The 22,203-nt window shown below is 42.9% G+C and overlaps 1 long non-coding RNA gene across 2 annotated transcripts in view; it reads right to left on the bottom strand.

Moving 5' to 3' along the window:
• The window catches only part of LOC133758511 (uncharacterized), a 181,876-nt gene extending 164,784 nt beyond the window's left edge, over window positions 1–17,092 (bottom strand). For both annotated transcript variants that reach the window (XR_009865803.1, XR_009865804.1), the window contains exon 1: window positions 16,840–17,092. This is a non-coding gene — a long non-coding RNA (uncharacterized LOC133758511). The remainder of the gene's footprint in view (window positions 1–16,839) is intronic.
• Between the last annotated feature and the right edge of the window lie 5,111 nt (window positions 17,093–22,203).

The raw sequence follows: 22,203 nt of genomic DNA, 5'->3' as shown, positions 1-22,203 counted from the left end.
GTGGATGGAAGACCTCTCTCTCTCTCTCTCTCTCTCTCTCTCCCTCTCCCTCTCCCTCTCCCTCTCTCTCTCTCTCTCTCTTCCTCTCTCCCTCCCTCTCTAAATTCTGCCTTTCAAATAAGTTAATCTTCAAAGAAATTTCCATCTTGATTCCTACATTATTTAATAGACAGCTTCAATTGACTTTGTTCTTTTAAAAGAAGAATTTTGATGAGAAAGGGATCATTTGTTGTACAGCTGGTATTTTAAAAAGAAAAGAAAAATGTTTAGAAAAACGTAAGGGTGGGCTTTTGGTACAGCAATGAAGACATCACTTTGGATGCCTGCATCTCATATAGGAGTTCCTGATTCAAATCTTGGTTCTACTTCCAATTCCAAATTGCTACTTTTGCACACCCTGGGACACAGCACATGATGACTCAAGTAGTTGGGTCCCTGCTACCCATGTGGGATATATGGATTGAGTTCCAAGCTCCTGGTTTTAATCTGCTACGGCCCTAGCTGTTGTGCGCATTTGGGGAATGAACTAACCAATGAAAGGTCTCTCTGTGTGTCTCTCTCTGTCTACCTTTTGAAAAAAATTAAAACAAGTAAAAATTGAAATCATCTCTAATTGCTCTACCTACCCAGATCTCATCTAATATATTTATATGTGTTTATTATCAATTTTTAAAGCACCTAAACATTTATATGTTATAAAAGTAGATGTTAACTGACTAGTTCAGCATCCCAGGTTCTTTTTTTTTTCCTAAGATTTGTTTATTTCTTTGAAAGGCAGAATTACAGAAAAGAGCTTCACCAGGTCTCCCACATGTATGCTGGGGGCCAAGCACTTGGGTCATCTTCCGCTGCTTTCCTAAGCACATCAGTAGGGAGCTGGATCTGAAGTTGAGCAGCTGGGACTAAAACTAGTGCTCATATGGGATGCCAGCATCACAGGCAGCAGCCTTAGCCCCTACACCACAGCACTGGCCATGCGCATTTGCTTTTATATCAAAACTGTGAAAAAGAGATATTTCTGTATCCATTTCTTTATTTTCTTAAGGTGAATTCCAAGAAGTGGAATTGCTACGTGAAAGGATATATACATTTTCAAGTCATTCCTACCAACACTGAGATGAACAATTTGCCCTCACCTTTTTCTTTTTTTTTTTTTCATTATGTCCACATCTTTGGGTTTTTTTTTTATTAAACTTTTATTTAATGAATATAAATTTCCAAAGTACAGCTTATGGGTTACAATGGCTTCCCCCCTCCCATAACTTCCCTCCCGCCTGCAACCCTCCCCTTTCCCACTCCCTTTCCCCTTCCATTCATGTAAAGATTCATTTTCAATTCTCTTTGTATACAGAAGATCAGTTTAGTATATATTAGGTAAAGATTTCAACAGTTTGCCCATATAGCAACATAAAGTGAAAAAACTACCATTGGATTACTAATTATAGCATTAAATAGCAATGTACAGCACATTAAAGACAGAGAACCTACATAATTTTTTTTCAAATTAATTAATTTTCTATGCCATTTCCATTTTAACACCAGCTTGTTTTTTTTTTTCATTTCCAATTCTCTTTATATACAGAAGATCACTTCAGTATATAATTAGTAAAGACCTCATCAGTTTGTGCCCACACAGAAATGCAAAGTATAAAAATACTGTTTCAGTACTAGTTATAGCATCACTTGGCTTTAGACGACACATTAGGGACAGATCCCACATGGGGTGTAAGTACACAGTGACTCCTGTTGCTGATTTAACAATTTGACACTCCTGTTCATGGCGTCAGTAATCTCCCTAGGCTCTAGTCATGAGTTGCCAGGGCTATGGAAGCCTTTTGAGTTCGCTGACTTTGATCTTATTCCGATAGGGTCATAGTCAAAGTGGAAGTTCTCTCCTCCCTTCGGAGAAGGGTACCTCCTTCTTTGATGGCCCCGTTCTTTCCACTGGGATCTCACTCACAGAGATCATTCATTTAGGTCTTTTTTTTTTTCCATGATATCTTGGCTTTCCATACCTGCTATACTCTCATGGGCTCTTCAGCCAGATCCGAATGCCTTAAGGGCTGATTCTGAGGCCAGAGTGTTGTTTAGGACATCTGCCATTCTATGAGTCTGCTGTGTATCCCACTTCCCATGTTGGATCTTTCTCTCCCTTTTTGATTCTATCAGTTAGTATTAGCAGATACTTGTCTTGTTTGTGTGATCTCTTTGACTCTTAGACCTATCAGAGCTATCAATTGTGAGCTGAAATTGATCACTTGGACTAGTGCGATGGCATTGGTACATGCCATCTTGATGGGATTGTGTTGGAATCCCCTGGCACATTTCTAACTCCACCATTTGCGGCCAGTCCGATTGAGCATGTTCCAAATTGTTCATCTCCTCCCTCTCTTTTTCCACTCTTAGATTTAACAGGGATCACTTTTCAGTTAAAATTTAAACACCTAAGAATAATTGTGTGTTAATTACTGAGTTCAACCAATAGTACTAGAACAACAACAACAACAAATACTAAAAAGGATAAAGTATTACATTGTACATCTAGAGTCAGGACAAGAGCTGATCAGTTCATTGTTTCTTATAGTGTCCTTTTCACTTCACAGGTTTCCCCTTTGGTGCTCAGTTGTCACCGATCAGGGAAAACAAATGATATTTGTCTCTTTGGGACTGGCTTAATTCACTCAGCATGATGTTTTCCAGATTGCTCCATCTTGTTGCGAATGACTGGGTTTCGTTGTTTCTTACTGCTGTATAGTATTCTATGGAGTACATGTCCCATAATTTCTTTATCCAGTCTACTGTTGCCCTCACCTTTTTCAAAATTAGTTTAATTCCTTTCTGCATAATCATCTGAAAACCAGATAATCTTGCTGAGTAGTTTGTATTTACTTTATTACTAAAAAAGTTCTATGATTTTTAGACATGTTTATATTTTAAGAATTATCAATTTGTGTGCTTTTCACATTTTTACTTGGATCTTATTGTAATTTATTTATAAGGCTTTTTCCATGTCTATAATATTATTACTCATTAATTATATACATTGACAATATAGCTTTACTATATCCTTTGTGTTTTTACTTCATAATGTGTGGAGTTTGCCAGATATATTATACATTTTATTTATATTCATACTCATTTTTTTCACGGTTTCTGATGGGTGATGATATGGTCAAAAAGAATTTCCCCAAGCCTAAGAAGCTAGAAATAGGGGCCAACATTGTGATGCAATGGGTTAAGCTGCCACTTGTGATGCCGGCTTCCTGACTTCCTATATAAGCACTGGGTAGAGTTCCCACTGCTACACTTCTGATCCAGCTCCCTGCTAACGCCCTGTGAAAGCAGAGGAAGTTGGCCCAAGTGTTTGGGTCTCTGCTGCCCACATGCAAGGGCCAGATGGAGTCCCAGACTCCTGGCTTCCAGCCCCTCATTGCTAGCCATTTGGGGAGTGAACTAGCACATAGAGCATCTCTCTCTCTCTCTCTCTCTCTCTCTCTCTCTCTCTCTCTTTTTCTCTCTCTCTTCTCTCTCCCCTTCTCTCCCTTTCTCTCTCTCTCTTTCCCTCTCTCTTTTTCTCTCCCTCCCTTTCCCTCTGTGACTCTGCCTTTCAAATTAAAGTAAATCTTTAAAAAAAAAAGCCAAAGATATTCACCTATACTTTCCTACTATCGTGATTTAGATGTTTATATTTAAAGCTCTAATTTATCTAGAATTTATGTTTTAAGTAAGTTGGAAAATAGGATTCTAAATTTATTTTTTACAAATATGGGAGTACTGGAGAAATATTCTGGGTCCTGCTTCATCCTGACCCAGTGCTGGCTATTGGGACTATCTACAGAGTGAACCAGTAGATGAAAGATCTCTCTCTGTAATTCTGCTTTTCAAACAGACACATGAGAAAATGCTCAGTATCCCTAGCCATCCCTAGCCATCAGGGAAATGCAGATCAAAACCACAATGAGGTTTCACCTCACTCCGGTTAGATTGGCTTACATACAGAAATCAACCAACAACAGATGCTGGTGAGGATGTGGGGAAAAAGGGACACTAATCCACTGTTGGTGGGAATGCAAACTGGTAAAGCCACTATGGAAGACAATTTGGAGAGTCCTCAGAAACCTGAATACAGTCCAAAAGGGACAAATATCATATGTTCTCCCTGATCGATGGCAACTAAACGAGCATCTAAAATGATACCCATTGAAGTGAAATGGACACTATGAGAGACAATGACATGATCAGCCCTTGTCTAGACTGTTGAGGAACAACTTACTATTTTATTCCTTTTAGTATTTTTGTTGTTGTTGTTGTTGCTCTGTTTGTTCTACATAAGCACTGGTTGAACTCTGTAATCAATGTACAATCATTCTTAGGCGTTTAAAATTAACAGAAAAGTGATCTCTGTTAAACATAGGAGTGGGAATATGAGAGGGAGGAGATACATAGGTTGGCACATGCTCACTTGGACTTATCTCCTAGGGTGGAACTAGAAATGTGCCAGGGGATTTCAACTCAATCTTACCAAGGAGGCAGGTACCAATGCCAGCGCACTTGGTAAAGTGATAAGTATAAATACACAACCGATCAAAAAGATAGGGTATGTGTCGAAGAGATTTCACAAATAAGACCAGTGTAAGCAAATAATGAAGGATAGAATTAAAAGGGAGAGAATGATCCTGCGGGGGAAGCAGGACACACAGCAGACTCATAGAATGGCAAACGCCCAAAACAGCACTCCTGCCTCAGAATCAACCCTTGGGACATTTGGATCTGGCTAAAAGGTCCATGAGAGTCTCACAGGCATGGAAAGCCATGACACGGTGGCAAAAAAATAAATAAATAAATAAATAAATAAATAAATCTAAATGAAAGACCCTGGTGAACAAGATCCCAGCAGAAGGAACAGGCCATCAAGGAGAGAGGCGCCTTTCTCTGAAGGGAGGAAGGAACCTCCACTGTGATATGACCTTGACCAAACAAGTTCAGAGTCGGTGAACTCAAGGGACTTCCATAGCCTAGACAGCTCATAGCAAGAGTCTCGGATGATTGCTGACGTCATAAATAAGAGTGCCAATTGTTAAATCAACAATGGGAGTCACTGGGTACATGCTCCCCACGTAGGATCTCTATCCTTAATGTGTTTTACTATGAAACTTAAAAACACTACTAGTCGAATGATACCCTATACCTTGTGCGGTTGTGTGAGTGCAGCCTGTTGAAATCCTTGCTTAGTATATATTAAGTTGATCTTCAGTATATGAAGGTAATTGAAAATGAAACTCGATAAAGGGCAGGATGGGAGAGGGAGTAGGAGAGGGGAGGGCCACGGGAGGGAGGGAGGTTGTGGGGGAAGCCACAACAATACAAAAGTTGCACTTTGTAAATTCACATTTATTAAATAAAAAAAAAAATAACTATATAACAAACAAAAAAAAGAAAAAAAAAAGAACTTAATACTTTACCCTTTTAGTATTTTTTATGTTCTACTTAAAACTATTGGTTGAACTCTGTAATTAATACACAATTATTCTTAGGTGTTTAATGAATGCTATAACTAGTACTCAAATAGTATTTTACACTTTGTGTTTCTGTGTGGGTGCAAACTGTTGAAATCTTTACTTAATATATGCTAAATTGATCTTCTGTATATAAAGATACTTGAAAATTAATCTTGATGTAAATGGAAGAGGAGAGGGGGTGGGAGAGGGGAGTGTTGTGGGTGGGAGGGAAGTTATGGGGGGGAAGCTATTATAATCCATAAGCTGTACTTTGGAAATTTATGTTCATTAAATAAAATTTTTAAAAAACAAAATAAACAAATCTTTTTTTAAAAAAATAGAAATGTAAACTTAATCAACATATTATCTCTCATACATACATGTGGTTTAGAAGGTCTCTTTTGTTCCAATAATTTATCAGCCTAACCCCTGGCCAGTAGCATTCTGTTTTACCTACATTGCATTACCAAGTATTATAATCTGGGGGAGCAATTCTCTATACCTGATCTCTCTTTTTCTACAATTTTTTTACTTTTCATAAGCATTTATTCTTCCAGAAGAGTTTTGGGAAAATTTCATTAAGTTCCTTCCAAATCCCATTGATATTTTCTAGGCAATTGCATTAAATTAATAAATTGTGGGGCATTGACATCATTACAATACTCCTAGAAGCACAATATGTCTTTCCATTTATTTGAGTCCTCTTTTATGCCTGTCACTTAAGTTTTATCATTTTCTTTATACAGATCCTGTACATTTCTTGTTAAAGTTATTCCCCAGTATTACATATTTGGTTGCTAATGTGAGTAGAATCTCTTTTCTATTATATTTCATAGCAAGTTCATGCTGGTATATAGTAAGTCATTGATTTTATATATATTTATACTACTGGAACTGTCCATGAATCAGGAGCTATAGAAGTGATGAAACTTGACCAGAAATAATCCCCAAGGGGAGGAAGGGGAGTGAGGTCTGTACTGTTCTGCCCTCCCCCTCCTGCCGTGCCTCTCTGATCAACCTCAGCTGAAAGCCAGTGGTCAGAGAAGCCTGCAGGTGGTGGTCAGACCCCAGCCATACAGGCAGCCCAGTGGAGGCCAAGGGATGGATATGTGACAGATCGAAGACCAGCTCTTGGTGTCTTCATAGGCAGTTTGGATTACTTCTAAAAATCATGACTGCTCTCAGAGAATGAGTGTTTGACCTCACCATTAGGGTTACAAGGATGTACACAGGTTTGAGAACAATATCATAAAAGGAGGGGAAAATGAATTTTAATTGGATTATTGAAACAAGCTTATCACCTCCCAGGGTGACTATTCTCAGGAGGATAAGTTGCCTGTGTGTGTATTTGTATTAGTTTAAGGAGGTACATTAGATTAGAATTATTCATTCTGTAAAATGGATGTCACTCCAACAAGTTCTAAAGGAATGCAGGCCATAGATAGTTCACTCTCTTAAAGAATCCAATGAAATCTTAACTTCATTTTTTATTTTAGGGTGATGTGTTCACCATTCTGAAGGGATAAATGGTGAGAGAGAAGCGAGGGGACTTCTCAGCAGGTGCACCCGTTCATTCACCCAGTGCCAATCAGACAAGCTAAATAGAATCTCAAGAGTATCAATATTAAAAAATAAGAACTTCCTAAATACTGGTATGAGCTGATGAGCTTGTTATAAGATGTAATTTCAATTCAATATAGCTTCAAATTTCTTACAACTAATCAGATATGTTACCTTGAGAAAAAAAATATCAAAAGTCTTTCTTAAAGCTTCTTGGGGTATTTCTTGTTCATCTCAGCTCTCATGAGTAACTAAAAATAGATGCATAAAGAATTTTTGTGATGACAACCCAGTTAAAAAGTGGGTGAAAGAATAGACTTTTTTTCAAAGATATACAAATGGCCAGCAAGCATATGAAAAGATGCTCACCATCACTAATAATCATGGTAATAAAATTCAAAACAAAGAAATATCACCTGACATGCATTAGAGTGATCACTATCTTTTTTTAAGACATTTATTTGTTTGAAAGATAAAGTTACAGAGAGTGAGAGAGAGGGGAGACAGAGAGAGATCTTCCATCTGCTGATTCATTCCCCAAATGGCCACAGTGGCCAGGGCTGGGCCAGGCCAAAACTAGGAGCCAGGAACTTCATGGGTGGCAGGGGCCCAAAGACTTGGACCATCTTCTGCTGCTTTCCCAGGCATATTAGCAGGGAGGTAGATAAGAAGTGGAGCAGCCAGAATCCAAATCGGTACCCACATGGGATGCTGGCACTGCAGGCCATGGCTTAACCTGCTGTGCCACAACACTGGCCCCAATCACCAAAAAAAAGCGGAAAATAACAAGTATCAGTGAAAATGTGGAGAAGTTGGAATCCTGGTGCATGGCTGGTAAAATTATAAAATGATGCAATAAAACAGTATAGAGATTTTTCAACAAATTAAAAATAGAACTACCATATAATTTATCAGCTTCACTTCTGCTTGTACATCCAAAAGAATTAAAAACAAGACCTCAAAAAGATATTTATATACCCATGTTATTGCAACCTTATTCACGAGAGCCAAGTGGTATAAGCAACCATCAAAGATGGTTAGATAAAGAAAATGTCCATCAAGAGATAAGTAGATAAAGAAAATGTGGTAGATATAGGAAATAAAATATTAATAAGATTTTTAAAAGAAGGAAATATTGTCATATGCTAGATATGGATGAACCTTGCATATGAAGTATCAAAAGTAGTCAAATTTACAGAAATAGAAAGTAGAATGGTAGTTGCAAAAGTTAGGAGAAAAGGAAAATGGGAAATTGTTTAATGCATACAGAGTTTCAATTTTATAAGATGAAAAAGTTCTAGAGATCATTATACAATGAGGCACATAATTAACAAACCGCAATATAAGCTTTAAAATTACTAAAAGAGTAGATTTATTGTATGTGTTTTTTAACCACAATTTAAAAAATGTTTGAAGTGAATTTGAATATCTTTAAATACTGACAACTGACTTATTAACTCTTAAGATCCCCCCAAATTCAAAGTCCTCCATTAAGTGACAGTTTCCCACTGCCATGTCTTATTCCCTTCCCTTAGCTAATTACACAGTTGATGGTAGAGTCTTTGTTATTCCAATATTTGTGTCTCCCAGTCAAACATGGTGCCTGGCACAAAACTGTTGCTCAACCCTTGTTTGTGGAAGAAATGAAGGAATAGATGGAATGAGGCCTCAGTTTACCCATCTATTAAAATGGGAGCCTTCACCACCTTCCATTTTAACAGTATTGTGATGGAGAAATTCATCACAGTCCCTTGCTTGTGGGAGAAGAATACATGGGGGATTTCCTTCCTCCTCCGCTGCTGGTGTCTGTCTGTTCCCCTTATGATGAGTCATCCGGGAGCAGACACCATCGCTCTTGGACAGAACATGTCAGGTACTTGCTTGGTAGCAGCAGGCCTATAAATCTATGCTGAGTCCCCTGCGGTTACCTAGGGAACACTGGGGCACAGGCAGGAAGGAGGGCACTGCAGACAGAAGGCGCTGACCGGTGTGCCAGCCATCTCCTGCAACAGCCTCACAGGAACTTCATATTCTCTAGTTTGGAACCAGTGTCCTACCCTTGCAGAGGGCAAAGGTGGTCCCCAGACAAGCGGCCCTGAAAAGCACCAAGGCCCCTATACCAAATGCTCGAACTAGTGAAAATCTATAGCAAAATGACTGCACTGAGAATCAGGGCAGCTGGGGTCTGGTCTTACCTTTCAGTCTTTGCTCATTACAATTGCAATCGAAAGCAGGTTCCCCTTCCTCCACTCTCTCTGAGCATGGAGACTTAATGAATCAAAATGTTAAACTGCTTGGCATAAATCCTAACATATAACAAACAACTAATAGAGCAGCTCTAAATTCAATTACCACTTTTGTTGTTAGTAGCAGTAGCATTAGCGGTAGTAATATATCATCCTCACTATAGTCTCCCAGGGATTATCCCATTTTACAGGTGAGAAAACTGGGCTCAGAGAGGTCAAATGATGCTCAAATCCTGCAACCAAGATTGAAGCCACAGGTGCAGCCACTTTAAAGGCTATCCCTTTGTTCAGGTGACTCCTGTCGAAGTGTGTGCAAAGGACAGCAGATATCCCCCAGCTCCATTCAGCTCTACACACCCATTCTGAATGACCAGAACACCTCCAGATCTTGTACCAAACTTGTTCAAAACAGTCTCTGGGAACTCATTGGCTCTCATTGAGTCAAGTATCCACTCCTAGAGCTGGAGGGGTCATCCTGCATCTAAGAGATGGAGACACAGGAGACGGCAGCAGTTACATAGGAAGTTCCAAACAGGATGCATCTGTGTGTGTTTGTGTGTGCGTGTGTGTGTGTGTGTGTGTCTGATATGAAAAAGCTAGACAACATACAGCAAAATGTTTAGTGACATTCTCTCTTAATGTAGTAAAAGGTGATTTCCCTTTTGTTTTTCATACCTTTCCATAGTTTTGCTATAAACACAATTTACGTGGATAATTTTTAAATCTATTTCCATTAATTTAGTATTTAAATATAAAGACAATATAGTTATTTTGAAAGTATTTATTTTTAAGACTATATCAGTCAGATTTTCATTATTACAACTAAAATACCTGAGAAAGATTGCTTAAGAAGAAAGGTTTATTTCAGGTAGTAGTTTTGGAGGTTCACAGTCCCAGATTGGGTGGCCTCACTGGTTCATCTGATGACATCAGAGTAGGTGAGCCAGAAAGCAGAGAGATACAGAGAAGATGCTCATCATCTACCTTATCTTTTTTTTTCCAATATGTCTTTCTTTATTTATTTGAAAGGCAGAGTTAGAGAGAGAGAGGGAGAGTCAGAGAGAGGTCTTCCATCCACTGGTTCACTCCCAAAATGGTTGCAATGGCCAGGGCTGGGCCAATCTGAGGCCAGGAGTCAGGATCTTCCTCCAGGTCTTGCACATGGGTTCAGGGGCCCACATACTTGGGCCAGCTGGTACATGAACCTGCACCCCTATGAGATGCTGGTGTCACAGGCAGTGGCTTTACCCATTACCCCACAATGCTAGCCCCTTATGTACCTTTTATATTGCCTCTCCTTTTAACCATTGTGCTTTGATTTGGGGGACTGACCTAGCAACCTAATCCAATGCAATCACTTCCCAAAATCCCACCTCCAGACATCAAAATTGGATGAAGCCTACACTCTAATCCATCAACCACTAACATTAATCTATTAATTTTTTTTTTGACAGGCAGAGTGGACAGTGAGAGAGAGAGACAGAGAGAAAGGTCTTCCTTTGCCGTTGGTTCACCCGCCAATGGCCACCGCGGTAGGCGCGCTGCGGCCAGCGCACCGCGCTGATCCGATGGCAGGAGCCAGGTGCTTCTCCTGGTCTCCCATGGGGTGCAGGGCCCAAGCACTTGGGCCATCCTCCACTGCACTCCTGGGCCACAGCAGAGAGCTGGCCTGGAAGAGGGGCAACTGGGACAGAATCCGGCGCCCCAACCGGGACTAGAACCCAGTGTGCCGGCGCCGCAAGGCGGAGGATTAGCCTATTGAGCCACGGTGCTGGCCACTATTAATTGTTAATATAAAATTTTGGGGCTCAAATGTCTGCATGAGTCTGGGGAGCGAAATCTTATTTAAATCATATCAAAAACAATCAAGTTAGACTTGAGTGCCCCAGTTCTGGTTCTGGCTGGGTGACACTGGTCAAGTTGGTTGCCTAGTCAGTTTTCCCACCTGTGAAATGAGGGAAGAGCTACACAAAACTGCTATCTAATAGTCCCTACCAGCCCAAATTTGATTGCCTCTGTCCTATGTACACACAAGTCAAAAGGTATTAGCTGAATAGAGGTTTGGGGGCTCTTACGTGTCAACTAGAAAGTTCATATTGACTTTGTCTTGTACAAGTACCTGGTTTTGTCAGAAAAGATTTCAATTAAATACTTCAGAACAAAACAAACAAACAAAAGGTGTGGATATGCTGGGTCCTAGGAGATCTGCTGTAATGCAAAGAGAATAATTGTTTCTAAGTAGAAATCAATCCTGAATGCAAACAGGTACACTGACAGGATAAAAAGTTTCTTCACAAGGCAAGAATGCTTCCAAGAACTTCAAAAAAAAAAGCATCCCTCCTCAGTGGCAACCAGCTAACCTGCTTTCATCCAGGAACATGCCTTCCTCCCTTAGGGGAAATTATTAACATTAATGAGGGAACCTACTATGTGTCAGGCTCAGTACAAAGAACACTGATCTTATTTAAATTCATAGCTCTTACTGTTACCACCATTTGTTTGGCAAATAACTAGATCCTAAGTCTCTGCCACACCGTTACTGAACGTGAGCTGATGATTCACCTCTCCATAAAGATCTTTGAGAGAAAGAAATACTTCTAGTTCATTCTTGCATGTCCTTCAAACCCTAATGCAGTGGTTAATAAATATTTGTAATATTGGAATTCTCCCATCATCAGTGTGTCCTGAGCTCCACAGAGTGAAACATCTGACCAGTTCATGGAGCACACACCTTTGGTTAAGAAAGTGCTTATCTTAGACCAAATGAAAAAGAGAGGAGAAGGAGCAGCAGGTCAGGCCACTGTTGGAAAGAATCCATCCTTTTGAAGAGCTGCTAATGCTCAGAGGAGCCTGAGGAAATAGGACATTGGACTGGCAGACTTTGATCAAGAAGAGAAGATTAGAAAAGGTCACAGTTTGGGGGTCCCTGGAAACAACCTAACAACATTGGGATCTTGGGGAAGAGTGAAAGCTGAAATGAAATGAAGGGTGCACAAAGGAGAATGGATTCCCACCAAAAAATTCACTACAGAAATAGAAAGATTACAAAGTATGTATAGAGACGACAAAACCAAGCAAATCTCCTCCTATGCAATGTTGCCTAAAGAAAGTTCTGGTTTCAGGGATGGGATGGGCAGCTGTAGTCAAAAATCCTGGGTCAGAAACAAGAGCAACTTTATTTTTTAATGTTTTTTAATAAGGTTTATTTAGTTAGTTAGTTACAGAGAGAAAGAGAGACAGAGAGAGAATGAGATCTCCCATCTGCTAGTTCAATCTCCAAATGGTCTCAATGGCTAGGGCTAAGCCAGGCCAAATCAAGAGTCAGGAACTACTACTGGATTTCCCATGTAGGTGGCAGGGGCCCAAGTACTTGGGCCCTCTTTCACTGCTATTCCCAGGCCGTTAGCAGTGAGCCGGATTGGAAGTGGAGCAGCCAGAATATGAACCAGCACCCATGTGGGATGACAGGGTCGCAAGCAGCACCTTAGTTTACTATACTACAATGCTAGCCTGCAAGGGCAACTTTAAAACATCTAAGAGAGGGATAAGCATTTAGCCTAGTAGTTAAGACACAGGCATCCCACATAGGGGTACCTAACTTGCATACCTATCTCCACTTCCTGACTCCAGCTTTCTGCTAATGTGCACCCTGAGAGGTGGTGGTAATGACTCAAATAATGAAGTTCCTGCCTCCCACATGAAAGATCTGGATTGAGTTCTTGGTTCTGGGCTTCAGTCCCAGTCCAGCTCCAGCCACTGAGGTCATTTGGAATATGAACTAGCAGATAGGAGCACTCTCCCTGTCTTTCAAATGAATAAGTAAATATTTTTCTTATATTTATTTATTTATTTTCTTGAGAGGTAGAGTTACAGACAGAGAGAGGGAGAGACAGAAAGAGAGGTCTTCCATCTGCTGGTCCACTCCCCACATGGCCACAACAGCTGGAGCTTTGCTGATCTGAAGCCAGGAGCTTCCTCCGGGTCTCCCATGTGAATGCAGGGGCCCAAGCACTTGGGCCATCCTTCATTGCCTTCCCGGGCCACAGCAGAGAGCTGGATCGGAAGAGGAGCAGCCGGGACTAGAACAGGCACCATATGGGATGCTGGTGCCATGGCAGAGGATTAACCTACTGTGCCACAGCACCGGTCCCAGTAAATATATTTTTTTAATTCTTAGAAGAGAATTCCACTGATAGAAAAAAGTTTCACAAATTGTGGATTACTTTCACTTTCAATTAAGGCTGAGATCAATCTGCTCTTTTCATTTATTCATTTACTCAATCATTTACTAAATACTTATTGAGCACCTTCTGTCCATCAGGTGCTGTGCTATGCCCTTGGACAAGCAAGAAGAAATGCCGCGCCGGCGCCGTGGCTCAATTGGCTAATCCTCCACCTTGCAGCACCAGCACACCGGTTCTAGTCCCGGTCGGGGCGCCGGATTCTGTTCCAGTTGCCCCTCTTCCAGGCCAGCTCTCTGCTGTGGCCCGGGAGTGCAGTGGAGGATGGCCCAAGTCCTTGGGCCCTGCACCCCATGGGAGACCAGGAGAAGCACCTGGTTCCTGCCTTCGGATCAGCGCGGTGCGCCGGCCGCAGTGCGCCGGCCACAGCAGCCATTGGAGGGTGAACCAACGGCAAAAGGAAGACCTTTCTCTCTATCTCTCTCTCTCACTGTCCACTCTGCCTGTCAAAAAATAAAAAATAAAAAGAACTGCCACCCCAACTTTTATTGTGCTAAAGGCTAGGGAGAGAGGCAGATAGTAACCAAGCACTCACATGGAGGAGAGTAACCACAAACCTAAGTAAATTCAATAAAGGAGATGGAGTGGTTTTCCGAGAGCAGAGAACAAAGGGTGAGGAAGACCAAGATAGTCTTCCCTGAGGAAGTGGCCTGTGAGCTGAAGGGTGAGAAAGAATTAGGCACTGACTGGGTAAGGAATAAGCCAGAGCAAGTGGAGGCCATAGCCACTGGGCATGGGTCTATGAAGACAAGGGTGGCATAATTGATAATAGGAAAACCTGAGTTCAGACCTAGATCTTACAAGAGCCTTCTCTATGAGGCATTCACCCAAACTATTTGCACTTTTCAGGCCTCCATTTGATCATCTAGAAAATAAGAGTGCTAGACTAAAATATGTTACTCAAAATGTAGTCTGCTAGTCTTTTTCAACAGAATCACGTGAGTTCATGTGAAAAACTCAACTCCAGGGCCTTGTAGCAAAACTACTAAAGCAGAATATCAAGGGCTGGGGCCCAGGAATCTGCATTTCCAGGCTCATTCTTCGTGAGTATTATGCCCTGTGAAGTTTAAGCATTACTGCCTATGCAGCAAACCAGTGCATCGGGAAGGGTGAAGTGTGCAGTCTCCAAGACTGAGCAAAGGAACATTCTACAGTTTTCAGGCAACAACAAGCAGCCAGACTTTCATACCTGGAGATGATCCAGCTCTTGTAGGGAACCAGCTTCCCAGCTTGACTTGAGCGCTCCAGACTGAATACTCTCTTTCTTTTCCATTTGGCCCCCAGAACTTAATTGAAAATACATTTTCTTTGACATTTATGCCCTTTCCTTTGCCTCCTTCTCTTTGTCCCCTTCTTGTGGATCTGGTCCTCTCTGTTATATCTGAGGCTGGTAGGGGGTTCACATGACTCCCCCTTCATTCTCTATCCTTCTATGATATGAAGTGTCTACACATTGTGTGAAGGTTTATAGTCTGTGAGACTTTTGGTCTGGTATACAAGGAAAATTCTTGTTGCTACTAATTGCATCAGTAGCCAAGAATTACAGGCCTGCCACCCTGCCTGTTGAACAGAGCTGAGTTTCTCCTTCCCTCTACACAACAAGTTCACTGGGCTAACTGCCCACCACATCCTACTCCCCAGGCTTCACCTCCAGTCTCACTGAGAGTTCTTTCTGAGTGCAGAAATATTTCCAGCCAGCCCAGTTGCATCGCAAAGGTCAGATATATTATTTTTGTCTGCTGAATGGGAGTCATGTGTTAAAATGGGATAGTGCATGTATGGTATATAATGCATGCCTAGTGCACAGTATGTTCTCAACAAATGTTAACTATTATTATTTGTATTTTCTCAGTTACTGTCTGAACAGGGCATTTTATATCTGAAAAGCATGTGTTAGTTATACCAATTGGCAGGTAAAAGTTGGAAGGATGGCTAAGAGATCAACTGGAAAATCTGTACTCCAGATACTAAGAAATAAGTTGGGGGTGGTATTTTATTATTTTTCATTTATTTGAGAGAGACAGAGACAGAGAGAAGCACTTCCATTCACTTGTTCATTTCCCAAATGCCCACAACAGCCATGACTGGACCAAACGAAAGCCAGGACCCAGGAACTCCATTCTGGTCTCCTATGTGAATGGCAGAGAACCAAGCTCTTGAGCGATTATCTGCTGCTGTACATTAACAGGAAACTGAATCAGAAGTGGATGTGATCCCAGGCACTCCAGTATAGAATGTGGGTATCCCAAACCGTGGCTTAACCCACTTTGCCAAGACACCAACCTCTGTTCTGTATTTTTAAGATTATACACAAATATCAACAATAACTAACACTTACTGAGAGCGGCACTGCTCCATTTAACCCTTATTAAATATGATAAATATGATTGAAAGTCCCATTTTACAGATAAATAGATGGAAGCTTAAGTAATGAAGCAACTTGCCCAAGATTATAAAGCTAAGAATTGACAGGAGCTAGAATTTGATCTGTAAGGATAAAACCGATCTGTCATTTAGTAAACTACTTCCCAGGGCTAACTGGCATCTCGGAAATCTGTATGTGCTCACTTACACATGCTCTCTCGACATTTAGCTGCCATGTGGACCAATAACCTTTGCAGTCCCTAAAGACAATTATGGCATCAGATTGCCCACCCTACTCTTGGAAGAGTTGAGGAAGGAACGTAATACAAGCTAACTTGAAGCTCCCAATGAGGGGTAGGGAAGAAAGATTCAATCTTCGGATCCACCTCCAGAGAAGGGCCCACTTCTTTATGCAGTAGCACACAGCCCAAGCTGACGTCTGCCTCCCTGGTCTGCTAAGGCTTCCCTGCAAGTTCCAGTGATTTTGCTTAGCAGCCAGTCCAGCCAGCAATCAAATTTGGGGTATCTGATAGGTGACAAGCATAAGCCTTCAAGTCACACTGGCCTTTGTTCCCATCCTATCGCTGGATAATCTTGGGCATGTTAATGAATCTCTCTCATTGTCAGCTTCCTCACCTCGACATTGGCGCCAACAATATACTACAAAAGTATTGTCAAGAGAGCTAAGTGACATGATTCCTGTGCAGGAGCTTTGCACTATGCCTGGTGCACATCTGCACTCAGAAGGCCATAGTTCATTCAAACAGGTACAAAGAGAGGACGCAACACTTACATCTCAGGAGCAAGCACTCCAAGGGAACAGGAGATATTTAGGGACCCTCCCAGAAACCATGTAGCTAACTGCCTTTATACCAGCTTGCACCTATGTAGAGATTTCCAGAAAATCTTCCTCTTTCCCCAAGCACTCACCAGGACAGTCCCGCAAGAAGCAGAAAAACCAAGATGCCTCCTCTTCCTCCCCTCATCTTGTGAGGACTCCCAAGGCAATCCTCCATATATTTTGGTTCTGTGTCCAGTAAACAGCTGAGAAATACCAGCACTTCCTGTCCTCTATGATGATGGAGCTGGAAAAGGAAACTGCCTCTTTCTCACTCCCCTCCCCCTTTCACCATGCTCCAGTGACCTAAGTGATACCACACGCCATTTCCCAAGCATGCCCACATTCATCCCAAGGCACCACACTGTCTGCACTGCCAGGGACTGGACATGAGAAGGCAGAAACTGCCCCATGACATCACTTCCTGGCCTTGCTCCCCAGGGGCCTGGTCTGTCCTCTCCAAAGCCAGCCTCCAAGACTTTGTCCAGAGACAATTTTTAGATGCCCCCAAGGAAAAGTTTCCCACCATTTGTTTGAGACCTTTCTGAACTTGGTGGCTACCACAAGTGAAAATCCCCCAAAGGGCTTGCATGAGTTGGTTCAGAGGACACAAAAGAAGAGGAAGAATGGAGAAATTTGAGACCTGTGTTGTGTACTTATTGCTTTCTTTGTTTAACTCATACCCCTGTTCAATGTCAGACACAATTCGCTATGCATCCTCAGTTGCATGCTCCTTTTATTCATCTTGGACTGCAAACTGTGGGAGGACAAGGAAGGACAATGTCAATTCACTTTGTTCAGTTCAAGTTCTGCTCCATGATAAATGGTGAAACACTGGATGTGTTCTGTTGCCCAAAAATGAAAGAGGTTACACCGAGATAGAGGCAACAGGAGGAGATTCAGCAAACAGAAATAAGAAGTAACAAGGATGGAGAGCAATTGACCCCGGGGGCCCTGCCAGGAACTTGGCACTGAGGAAGGTCCTGTGAGGGAGTCAGGCAAAGTATGGGGTAAAGCAGCGTATCCACAGTTTTCAGCAGATTCAGAAGAACTAGTAAGGGTTCTATCCCTTAAGAAATTTGTAGTCAGGGAATTAAGGGATATAGATATCTGTGATATGTAAAAAAAGTTTCATCAATGTAATAACCGTAGTAGTGTTTTGTTGAATGTCTCCATGAGCTGGGCCCCAGCCTAAGCATTGCAGGCTACGGCTCATTTAATTCTCACAACCCCTTAGGATGTGCCTTAACTCTTCTACAAAGCGTTATCCCCAGGGCTCACACGAAAACCTGGAAACAGAGAGTTTATGCAGCTTGCTCAAGGTCACACATCTGGCTGGCTAACGCTAGAATTCCAACTTGGAGCTGTTCCTGTGCTGCAGAACCAGGCACCAGCAGCGGCCAAAGAGAGAAGTGGGTGTGAGCCACTGACCTGCCTCTGTCAGAGCAGACACCTTCCCTTCCCGACATTCAGGGGCCCCAGGGGAAAAGTAGGAGAGGTGAACAAGGTGAAAGCAACCAAACTTTTTCTCCAGAGGACCAGAGAGTGAACATGTCAGGCTTTGCAGGTCAGACCATCTCTGTGGCAACTACTCCAGTCTGCTGTTGTAACAAGAAAGCAGCCACGGACGAGACACAAACAAATGAGCTGTGTTCCAGGAAAACTCCAGTGACCAATACAGGCACAAGGCTGGATGTGATCCACAGGCTGTGCTGTGCTGTGCAGACTCTAGACCGGATGATCTCTGGAGCCTCCTGCCCCTGGTATTTCGGAAGTCCATCATCCTGACTTGTGGCCAAAGGGCCCAGGAGGTGCAGCACTTGAAAAGCCACACACAAGGAAGTCATTACCATAACCATTGCTGATTTCAACCCATGTGGTTAGAAGTAAACCCTGGCAGTGGCAGGACCAAGGCAGCCATGGAGAGCTTCAGCCCCAGTGGAAGCCCCCTCAGCTCCTTGCCCTCGGCCTTTGATGTGAACGGTGACATATTTCGGAGTTTGGCACAGGGCAAACACAGCTGCACGGCCCCATTCAAATGACACTGCACCCTAAAGACCCTTCCTAGAGAAATTCTGAAACCACCACAGATTACTGGACAAAGTGATGGCAATGAGCCCCTGGCCTGTGACATTTCAAGAAAACTCTGCACTCTGCTTCGCTCTCCACTCTGCGGCATCAGGGGCTGGTGTTGGCAGCCTGTTTACACCACTCTTGCAGAGGAGCTAGTGGGGCAAAAGAAAGAATGGACCTGTTCTGCAGCCCTAAAGGCAGCATACCCCTGTGCCCTGCCCCTTCTCATCCCAGCCTTCAACACAGGGCTCCACTGCTCTCCCTAGACGTGTGATACAAAGTCATGCATTGGGCTGCAAAGAGCCGCCCCTCAGCTCTGCCTGCCTTACCTGTGCGACTGCAAGGGCTGGGGTAGGGGAATCCCCCACTCACCACAGTGATTGCACTTAGCACAAAGCAAAGCAATTTTGCTGCAGTTGCTCACTTTTAGAAACTTCTGACCTTCTGCCTTGGGAGATAGAATAAATGCCCATGCTGCCAGAGCTCTCTGCTCAGAAGCAAAGATACTTCTCACCTCTCCCACCAGGGGTAAGAGCAGCAAAAATGCCCCCTCACACCCTGTCCCCATGTACCCCACGGAGTGGACATGTCACAGTGCTGATTCCTTTTTATTTTTAATCTCCCTTATTGGGTGCTCTGTATTCCAACTTAATCCTTGCTAATCCTAAAACCTCAAGCAAGTCATTGAACCACTGTGAGCCTCCATTTCTTCATCTTCTTCATCTTTAAACATCAATAATAATAACAACAACTTCCTAATACTATTATTACTAGGCTGCAATGAGATAATAGACATAAGGCTTGTTGGGCTCAATGCATAGCACCCCCTAAGCCCCTAATAACTCTTGGCCGAGAGTAAGGCTATGCTCTGTGCTCAGCACTTACACACAATATCACGTCTAATCCTTACCATAACACCATGAGGGAGGTAGGGACTATGAGAATCTGCATTTCACAGGTGAGGAAACTGGGGCACAGAGTGATAAAGTGGATTGCTCAAAGACACACAGCTAAGAAATGGGTGAATCTGGGACATCAAATCAGGTCTTTTGATGCCAGAATTCAGATTTGTAATCACTTCACTCCGTTGCCCAAGGTCACTTTAGTTGTTATTAAATGATGAAAGTGGGACTAGATGCCAGGTCAACTCTCAGTTCCTCAGCAGACCAAATGCCTGGGCCAAGTGACCAAAGGACCCCGTGGGCAAAAACTTCCATTTGTCCCTGACCTCCACCTTCCTCAGGATCCTGTTTCTCCCATAATTTCCTTCAAAGCCAACCCTGAGCCTTCTGCTGCATTTTTTTTTTCAATCTCAGTCCAGTGCAAGTAGAAGTAGGCAAGCTTTGGAACCAGACAACAAGGCTTGGAATACCACTGCTGCTTGCTCACTGAATGGCCTTAGCCATGTCATGGAACCTCTCTGAACTTCAGCTTCTTCATTTGGAAAATAGGGATGGCTCCTCCCTTGCATTGTTGTGATTTCAGTCAGTACACACAGAGTACCTAGCACTAAATCAGCAGTCTCTGAAAAGGACTTCGCTGTAATCAGCATCCTCTCCCAGAGCTTGCTTAGTCTATTAAGTCACCCTTGATTCATCCATAGCACCTGGAGTGGCACCTCACACCGAGAGGACAATCCTGTATGTGTCTAGCTGAATTGAAAACCAGAGAGACCTAGAGAGGGAGAGCTATGTAAAACTGCATAAGCATGGAGGGGAGCGTTCCTGCCACCACCACCCCAAGCAGATCCCTGAATCTCCCATTGCCTCAGTTTCCCACAGGTCAAATCCAGCTTCTCCTAGAGGGCTCACAAAAATGGAAGTTTGCAACATCAGAGGTTTCAGCTGTAATAAGATGGATAATGAAAAAATCCTTCTTCCCCAAGCCCCAAGTGAGTCAGAGCTCTGTGCTTGGCTCTGCCCCAGGGAATACCGAGAAAATGAAATATCGTCTGTATCCTCATGACACCTGAACAAATGGTCAATTCCATGGGTCAAAAATCAGCCAGAGGGGTTAGGAACCACCTCCAGGGAAGGGAGGGGAAGAGCAGCAAGGCAATGACCATTAGCAAAGGTTCCTTCATGGGATTCTGTTAAGCAGCTGCAGCACCTGTCTGTCTTTATGCTGGGATGTTTTGCCTTTGCAAAAGACACCAGTAAATGATAACATGGCTGAAATCTGTAAGAATTTTGAACTTCTCAATCTGGCTCAATAATCTGTGACACCTGAATCAAGATGAAAATTCTCATCTAGGAAAAAACTACTCTGAATCTCAGCTGAGCTCACTGTTTTGCTCCTGGCCCTTTGCCACCAGAGGAAAATGTCTGATAGTCTTGAGTCTTTGCATTGCAGCTGAGTATTGTGAACATGTAGATATGGTCTCTGTGAATTCAATGATGTGCTGCTGCCTGTTTGATAGCCAGTGAAACTAATGCCCAGAGAAGTGGGAAACAGGCCACCACAATCAAAATTGGATTTAGAGCTTGCTTTTCCTACTGTCCCGCCCATCCCCTCCTTGCATTCCTGTCTTTGTGTTAATCACCAGCTTTGTGCCAGTTCATTGGCATTCTCTCCCTCCTCCCACTTCTTTGGGGGAGTTCAAGAGAAGCTCCATCAGCCTAGACCTCAATAAACAAGGTAATGGTAGGGATGCTGTGGATGATGCCCCACTCCTACCCCCTGTACAAGAGGCAGGAGAGAAAGGGCACTGGGGTCGCATTCAGGATCACATTATCCAGCAAGAGAAGCTGATCACCTGGAACTAGGGCATCTCAAAAGATCACTGGGCCAGCCTCTATCTCCAGCCAGATTAATACATGACCCAGGACTGGTAGCAATCTCTCCTCTTCACAACAACCCTGGCAGATGGCTGCCCAAGTCATCCCAGTCTCCCCCCTCACCATGTAAGTCAGGAGAGGCTGTCTCCGGTGGAGTGCCTTCACAATAGCAGAAGGAGCTCCCTTCTGTGGGCCAGGGAAACTGTTTGGTAAGTGCCTCTGCCCCTGAGCAGCTCTGGCAGCTTGGCAATTCACTTTGCCCCCATTGCCTCCTCCCGAGTGGGAAATCAGACAAGCTGGAGTTCTGGGAGCTCTGGAAGCTCTAAATCACTCCAACCCTATGAATCTCTGATTTTGAATACTCACCTCCAACTTGGGCCAATTTAATTGAAATAGAAAAGCAATAGAGAAATCTGTTCTCAGGGTTGTCTCCACCACACATTTCTTAACCTCATGTAAAAATCCTTGAAATTGTGTATTTTATGCAGTCTGGGAGTCTGGGCATTTTGGCAGGAGAAGATTAAAACCACCTGCCCCCACCTCCAAAAAGTAAGAGCTAAAGAGCCTACATCTGGGAAGCCTGGCTGTAAATCACCCTGAGAGAAC

Source organism: Lepus europaeus, chromosome 4, assembly GCF_033115175.1.
Source record: "Lepus europaeus isolate LE1 chromosome 4, mLepTim1.pri, whole genome shotgun sequence".
In the NCBI taxonomy this organism is placed as follows: Eukaryota; Metazoa; Chordata; class Mammalia; order Lagomorpha; family Leporidae; genus Lepus; species Lepus europaeus.
The sequence above is the reverse complement of the archived record's forward strand: the minus strand, read 5'-3'. Positions and strand labels throughout refer to the sequence as shown.